This window comes from Amblyomma americanum, chromosome 2 (genome assembly GCF_052857255.1).
Source record: "Amblyomma americanum isolate KBUSLIRL-KWMA chromosome 2, ASM5285725v1, whole genome shotgun sequence".
Lineage (NCBI taxonomy): Eukaryota > Metazoa > Arthropoda > Arachnida > Ixodida > Ixodidae > Amblyomma > Amblyomma americanum.
Window position 1 is genome coordinate 151,051,012 of NC_135498.1, and position 8,546 is coordinate 151,059,557.

The 8,546-nt window shown below is 45.2% G+C and overlaps 1 long non-coding RNA gene across 1 annotated transcript in view; it reads right to left on the reverse strand.

Annotated features, from left to right (window-relative positions):
- Positions 1-5,076, reverse strand: part of LOC144121905 (uncharacterized) — an 89,337-nt gene extending 84,261 nt beyond the window's left edge. The window contains exons 1-2 of the long non-coding RNA XR_013312726.1: positions 4,800-5,076; positions 669-786 (exon numbers count right to left, since the gene is read on the reverse strand). This is a non-coding gene — a long non-coding RNA (uncharacterized LOC144121905). The remainder of the gene's footprint in view (positions 1-668; positions 787-4,799) is intronic.
- Between the last annotated feature and the right edge of the window lie 3,470 nt (positions 5,077-8,546).

Consider the following 8,546-nt stretch of genomic DNA (forward strand, 5'->3'; position numbering starts at 1 on the left):
CACTCCGCCGATGGCAGAGCAGCAAGCTGCCACGGGACTGGCTGACAAGTTGGTTGACTCCTCCTGCCTACCGCGTTGAGTTAAAAAAAAAAAAGGCGGGAGCTGGGACATTTAATCCAATTTAATTAGGGCAATAGGCCGCACAGGACAATAATTCAACGTTTCTAAGAATGCCCGGAACGTGTAGATAGAGCTCCCGCCGTAAAAGCACGAGTTCAGATTTCTCTTTAGTGCACCTTTAAGCCTTACGAGTGCATGGGAAACAATATCATTAAAGTCAAACTCTAGCCCAATCAGTATCATGGACTCATTTGGTATCACGGGATTGTGCAACCTTAGATCATGGACTTCTTTTATTTCATAGCAGCCCACATGACCATACTCACGACTCAGATCATGATCTGAATGCGAGTCTGAACTCACTCACAGCCCAGTTAACAATTTGAACATGAGTCAGGACTGCGACTCGGATCGTGATCTGAAATGAACTTCAGAAAGCCAGACTGAGTCAACTCATGAGCAACTCTGTCGACCTATTGCGCCAACAGCAAAAGACCCAACAGATAGTCATTCAACTCATTACTAGCTGCAGCCGTCTTCAACAGAGTGATGGCCAGAGTTCTCACATAAGTTCAAAGAAACCGTTTCATTTGAACGAACAAGCTCACCTGGTAGTTGTAGCTTCGTCATCAGTCCACTCCTAGCCGGGGAACAGCGAGCATCCTTGCCTAAGCACACAGCCTGCCATCGCTGCTTGCGGTTTCAGGCACATGTGGATGGCTGGAACTGAATGAGAACAACTTCAGCAACTTGATTTTAGAAAAGGATTGCTCAGCACTCAGCACACTGCCTCTCAGTATGCAAGGCATCGTACCACATTACAACTGCAAATGACTGACCGACCTCTGTGTTTGTGTGGCCACAAGTATTGAGTCCCATGAGCCTACAACAGACCCCTCAGTCCAGCGACACAAGTCACAGAATCAAAACAAAAACCTTACTGCACAGAGAGCTGGTTCTGGCAACCATCCCAGAACACAATTGGGGCAAGATAGTACTATACTGTTGGCAAACACCTTGCATAGCTGCGCGGAAAAAAAAAAATGTCTAATTTCAAACTGGACCATGCGCTACTCAGTACTTGAATGGTTGTGCACTTCACTTTAGGCCGTAGCCACATTCAGTGGCTAAGCCAAGGCAAAGCTCGGCATGTGATCATACTCCATCTCAGTAGTTCCTTGCAGCACTACCAAAGCTGCGGTGAGTGCAGAGGTGACGTTCCGATGGTCCAGAATGCAGTGCCAGTATAAAGTGGGCATACGTAATAGCGTATGCTAAAAAAAAAAGCGTGCTTCAGAGTGTACATGTGCGAAGCCCTATTTCAAATCGAGCCTTAACATACACTTGTTCCCAAGTTTAGAATGTGTGGCTCTTCCATAAGCTAAAATAATGTTTCCAAAATGGTGGAGTCCTATCAAACAGGACTTGTCGCTTCGCACTAAATTCATCATTGTTAGTAGAGATTTCAGCATGTTCAGTGGCATAAATGGGGCACCAGGCATTCTCATTGTCTCACCTCGCCTATAACAAAACATACGAGTGATAAAGTTGGTTTACCTTTTATTTATAATGATGATCCTGCCTCTTCTAGGCAAAAGAGGAGCGTCGGTTTGTTGACAAAAATGGTTCCCATTCTAACAACCAGAGGTGCCATTAGGCTCAGCTTATTGTTGCGTCTCCGTTTGCATGCGCTGAACTAACTGTGCAAAACGCCCCACAATATGCCTGCGTTCAGCATGTGTAAGCGTGCATATACTTAAGGTACGCGGACAGCACTGACTTATTCTCTTGTCTAACCATACCTGTGCACGCCATAAGCTGATACGCGGATGACGAGGAGCGGAGGAACACATTTAATGCACTCTCCTGATTGGCTGAGGAGGTCTCTACCTTCCATAGTGCTGCGAAGAACTTATGAGATGGAGTATAGTGCACATGTTTGACTGATTCCCGAGAAGTTAAACCTGCTCTATGGCTCAACATTCACTTCCCTCAAAACACAGTTACTGCCTATTCCTGCAGAACTGAATCCAGATCATAAACTACAGCAGCAGACACCAGGAGACATAACATGACAACAGCCAGAATCCCCCAAACAATGATTTCAGTGGCACCTTCAATCAATGCTAAACACACATTGGAAGGAGCACCTGTTATCTAACTCAATGCAAGTATCAATATAAACCATACATGAAGTATTTGTGGCACTCGCTGCCCAGTATGCTTCTTGGCAGCTGTGTTCAGAAAACTAACTTCGTGCACATCCTTGATTCCGGTGCGTCAAGAATGAAAGAAAATCCAAGTGACAGCACAGCAGTCTTTATTCTCACTAAAACGTCCTGCGTACAAACAACTGAAATGTGCACAGCCTCACGACACTGACATTTGCCAGAAGATAAAACAACAGCAAGGAGCATCAATGATATTCTGCCTGCTTGAGGCAGCTCAGCGCAGTATAGCAGTATGATCCCACGAGATCTCCTAGAAAAAAAATGTCCACAGATAAACTATCCCCGATAAAATGGCCCAGAAAAAAATTTGGATTTTAAAAGTAGGAAAAAATGTCCCCGAAACGGGTGCCACAATGGCTGCAGAGGTGCTTTAATTGTGGACTGTTCCCCAAGAGACTAAGCCAGAAGCTGTCTGAGTAATACAAGACTGCTTTGATACACAATATTCTCCAGCAGTACCTACAGGCGGGTAAACAGAGCTAAAGCAAAGTAACTTTCCGGTGCACGCCTCCTACTCAGCCCCTAGCAATGCACAGCATTCTCTCCGCCACTATTGATGGGGGAAACAAAACCAACAATCGAGCAAAACTACACTACAGCGATTCCACCTATCGGAATGAAAGTAAACAAACAAGGAACACATTCCGTGTGTTCATCCCTCTGCTAGTGCTATGCCAAACGTAATGGCTGTCATCGTGTACCCTGAGAGCTCCCTAAGAACCGGTGATCAGTGACAAAATCAATGTTGAAGTTTTTAAGAGGACACTGGCCTTTTAGAACGAAGCTAGGGCCACAATCATTTAAATCTGTGACTCAGACAGAGCAGTTGCTGACAGACCACTGTACGACAAATCCCGCCTGTACATTCATATCACCACCCCCACCAACCCACCCACCCACCCACCATGGAGCATCCATTAAAAAAAAATTATTGCGGCAGAAGGAGAGTGGCCGAGGGCAAATGCATCTCTGGATCATTCGGCGCATCAGCGAAATCACTGGCAGAAGTGCTTTGTGGTGCCAATTTTCTTGGCATGACCTGCACTACATGACCATAGTGCGATATAATAGTGCAAAATACTTCATGTTTACATCTATTCTCAAAGTCGAGCAAGAGCCAAATAAAGAGGGCAATTTTTTGTCAAGTGGGTTCCTGAATGATCCTCTCTTTGGGTAATTTTTATTTGGGGACTTTTTCCTAGCTGATGCTTCGGCAGAGGTTCTTTTCTGGGATGCTTTTTTTCTACACCCGAGAAGTCAGCAGCCTTGTCTCAAGCTAAGGCAGGCAGAGCAAAATATGCAGAACTAATGCAAGTAGCAGTTTTCACAGGAAATCCTTATCCTCAAGCACTGCCGCACAGCTACAAGAATGATGAAAGCCCAAGTGCAGTGCCCACGACAATGAAGCTGCAATATGATTTTACGTTATTTTTTGAGCAGCACACCTCCACCACTCTAAACAAACATGTTCACCACTGTACAGTACAACTCCCACGCTAACATTTGGAAATAAGTCAGAAGACACCACACTTCAAGTCACTACCACTGCAAAACAAAATACCTAGCTAAGCGAAAAATGGGATGCAATTATCCAGGGCAGATGTTCAGGTAGTCAATTTCTGACCATTCAGAATAATAATGAACGAGGCATGCAGCCACTCTGAACACTCTGCGGAGCAAACGCGACTTTGGGAGCAGTATGCGGGTGAAAGTGATTCTCATTTAGTACAGAGGAAAATAAGGCATCAAGCCCCAGCTTTGGTTCCTTAATATGCTACCCACTTTTCAGTACTTGTAATGTGCAGCCAAAGAGGCAACACAACATCCAAGCGCACAAAATAAACATGCACCGTACAGATGGCCATTTCGAGCCGCAAAGCGCGGTGCTTGCAGAACGCTAAATATTGCACAGCTGCCACAATTTAAATAACATGCACGTCGTGTTCTGTACGCTGGCTTTTATTTTTGACTGCACGACGTCCCTTCCAGTTGTGAGAACGGCTTGCTAGAAGCGGCCAGGCCCCGGGACGTAACAATGCAACTGGTAAACGATTAAATTAAATCAGCGAAGAATTGCCATCCATCAACGAAGCTCTCAATTAAGCACCCAAAGTAAGCGAAGCTTGGAGTAACGATGTAATTGCTAATGTATCCCATGCTGCGTCCGTAAACATTGCAAAAGGGGCGACAGTGGCGCTCTACCATTTACTACACACCACGCATTCGGCCGGTTGTCTAGCGTGAACAGACACTAGAACACATGGGTGGGCAGAAAGCAACACTAGTTATATTTTGAGTGCGTTTTGATATGAACGCGAGAAGAGTTCAGCCCGCGAAGCACCAAAACAATGGACAAGGCTCCAAATGGGCACTTAAAACAAAACAAAAAAAAACCCAGAGCACACGTTCTCACTTCCCTTTGTGCCATTTTGTACCTGGGTGCACTTTAAAGCCAACCGAAACACACGATATACTGATGACAGAGCTGAAAAAGATTAACGAACTCACGACACCCAGCCGTTGCCGACGTCCTCGTGTTTTCGTACCAGCCATGCAGGGCAGATGCGGAGCTGAGGCATTAAACACTAACGCCAAATGCAAGCTAGCGTTAACCATTACCAGCAGCACATCTTGCGCTTCCTTCCTTGCTACAAAGGTTAGGAGTTGTCATCAAGGAATTTTTAAACTGAAAGCAATCAAAAGCGCTCGCATCCCTCGTCCCTTCGTATTTCGTTGGTTCACAATAGAGGCATAGAGGAAGCTACGGTTCGTTACACAGTTGTATGCAGTTATATAGACGGATGATGCGATTATAGGTTTCGAAACGGGGTAGTGGTGCGCGCCACCAAACATCCCTCGCTTTATGTTTTTTTTTAACGCTCTCTGTCTTTAATTCCCGATTCCGCGCCTAATGGAGGCTGAAGAAACTTAATTGCGCATAAGCGTAGGAGATTACGGCAAGTTAGCTAGCGTACCGCGGCCGTGGAGACATTTGGCGATGCCTGTCATTCGACGGCTTTGGACTGAATGTCGGGGTCAACGCTGGACCTTAGCCACCTTAGCTTAATTATATCCCCAGCTTCTTTAGGGGGATCAGGCAAGATTTCTGAGGGAGGCTTACGGACTTTGCACGCCCAGATCATATGGTCGAAGTTATCTTTCTCACCACAAAAGCGGAAGGAGGGATTGAGATCCTTATTTATAAATTTAGATATGTAGATATAGGTTGGGGAGGGTCCCCGTCTGTAGTTGTCTCCACATGACCTGTTGTCTGGTCAGCGTTTTGTGGTGTGGTGGAAGCGTTCTTATAGCTTTGTAATGTGCATGAGTTCGTGGTATGATATGAGTGGCTCACCGAAATGTTCCGGTTCCTGACTTTCCGTTCGGCCGGCTGATTCTCGAGGGTGTTGGTGGGCAGGCTCATTTCCCGTATTCCCCGCATCAGCTGGGGTCCATTTTAGAACCTACCTCTCGCATAGTTGCTGATCGCCAAATTCGAGTCGCTAGGCGATGGCGGCATCCTCCGCGACTAGCGGTCTAGAGGTAGAAACCAACTCCGCGATAGCCAATCTCCGCATATAGAGTACTTGTTCTGATTCGCCGTGTCTTCTGCGGTATTGACGTAGAGGACATCCTGCAGGCTCTTCGCTTGCCTCTCTTCGGCCTTGATGCACGTGAGGGTGCATATATATGTCGGGGGAGAGGTTTGATGGATCTCCTCTTTGTGATATATTACTTGGGATAACTTAGGGGAGATCGTGTAGGGGGTTCGTAGTGTCCTTCGTCATAGGCGCCGAGTTTTCAGCTTGCCGGGTGGGGGGGGGGGGGCAGTTAGCGCCCTTCTTTTTCATACCCCTCCCCCCTCCTTTGGGCATGCTCCTTGGCAAGAGACATTTATTTATTTTACTCTCCGGGCGCAGAGTGCAACACAGAGGGGAACGGCAATTCATAGCAATATAGAACACACAAAAAAAAGACAGGTCAGGGGGCAACGTACTGATCATTGAGGAACCCCAGAACCAAGTGGTACAGCAGATGAATCACCGTCATTCATGCTGACAAATTCAACACGAGAAGAAGGAAATCCACGGATCCAGGCAGGATCAATGTTCAGCACACTTAGTTTATGTAATAGCAGTGAGTTAACTTAATTTTTTTTCGAATGTTTTAGCAAAGTAAAAAATATGCAGTCAGATGAAAATCCTAAGTGCAAGTTTAGTGAAGAAATGTAGTTGAATGTCACAAGAGAAAACTTTCGGAAGCCATGCTCTGTTATGGTGATTTCACGTAAGATCGAAGAAAGCAAGGCTGCTCGATCACTTAAATTTATTTCATTTTTTTTATATATTGTTGCCTCATGACTGGAAAGAAGAGATCTGCAATTGGTTTTACCCAAATTTTTTCTAAGCACCCAAAATTGACAAATGCCGAAGTGGTGTAGTGCCGTGCCACGCGCTCTGCTGTTTTGGCCAAATGTTTGGATTTTTATTTATTTATTTTCTATACCCCCAGTTACCGAATCAGCATTATAGAGGGGATTGGGTTTACATAAATCGTAAAAAACAAACAGCGGGAATTTTAGTGAACCAACTCCATATACCATACAAAATCTACGAGCAGTGAAGTGAAGTCATTTATTTTTCTTTTCGTCGAATAAAGAAAGGGGCCAGGATCGACTAAAAGCTGTGAAAGACAGCTTGACAAGGCCCTGGCCCGCTACAATAATTGGCAGAGCAACAACTAGGAGAAAGATCAGTTTGTAAAGACGTGCACAATCTTATAGATCGAAGAGTTTCATATTATTAGTTTTGTCCCGATAAAAATGAGACACACATGTAAAGCACAAAAACAGAAAATATATGCATCCTAAAACTCAGTCTTAAAATGATAATACATCAAGATAACATTCTAAATACAAAGCAACACTGTGTTCACAACAGCTGTTCACGGCAAAAAAAGACCAATTTGGCGATTAGACTCATTATCTGGATCGAATCCAGTTGCATGCAACTTATTCAGTAATTTCGGTACAGTGTAGCAAAAGGATTGAGTGTATGAATACGTGAGAGGCACTGAAACAAGATATTTTTCTTTGTGTCGGGTTTGTCGGTCTCGGATATTCTCTTTTAATTCTGCAAGGTTTACGATAACACTTACATTAGATTTTAAGAAATATTTGTAAGCTACGATTACCTTGTAATCAAAAAAGGAGAACACAGAGAGGACATTATGCTTCAAGAAAAGCTCTTTGGTTGGGTGACAGTAGACACACCCGCAACATACCGTAATGCTCTCTTCTGCAACAAGTGTAATTTGGATAAGTTGGTTACCCCTGTGGTGCACCAGACTAAGCTGCAGTACTGTAAGAGCGGTAACACAATTAAACGCGTTATATAACAAGAGTTTTATTTTAGAAACCAACAAGTATCTTGTTCGGGCGGTGGCGCTAACTGCTGATGCAACTTTTGAACTAACACACAATACAAACATTAGCAAAGCTGATCATAGCGCAATGGAAGTAGTACAAATTTTCGACCAATAAACTAGGACACCATGCAAACATGAGCAAAACGTATCGTGGCAAAAAATAAGAATAAAGCTGGCTGCGTTTGAAGAGAACTAAATCAAATCACAGAACAGAAATGCACACTGGCGAAAAAAAAAACCCGCTTATTTGCAGTGTCTACGGGAAGGTGGTTCTTGGGCTCCCCGTCGCTCGTGTGAAAGCGCCAGTCCGTAGCAGATGTGCCGCCCCCTGTCCCCATCGCTCAGTCTCCAGGTAGGCTTAACCACCCCTCCCCCCCCCTCCCCCCCCCCAAAAAAAAAAAAAATTTGGGGAGGGGGGCTCGAGCCTTCCAGTATGCCCTCCGTGCACCCGCCACCAGTGAACAACTCGTTGTCGGCTGCGCGGCGGTCTTCCTCACAGCTCGCAACCGGAGCCTAAAGTCGGCTGCGTGGGCGGCGTGTGCGTTTCTCTGACTGATGTCGGGGAACTCATGGCATACGCAAGAGCTAGGTTTTTGGCCCGTAAGTACAAAAAGAGCACTGCGAAGACTCTTAACTTGAAGCGACGAAGAATGCAATGGAAACATGCGAAAGTGATCGTTATTCCAAAACCCAGGAAGAAACTTGAGTTGGGCAACCTCAAGCAGATATCACAAACGTTGTGCCTGCAGAAACTTATGGAGCATGCAATATTAAACAGGCTCCAGGAATATGCAGAGGAAAGGGAAGTATTTTCCGAAACGATGCTAG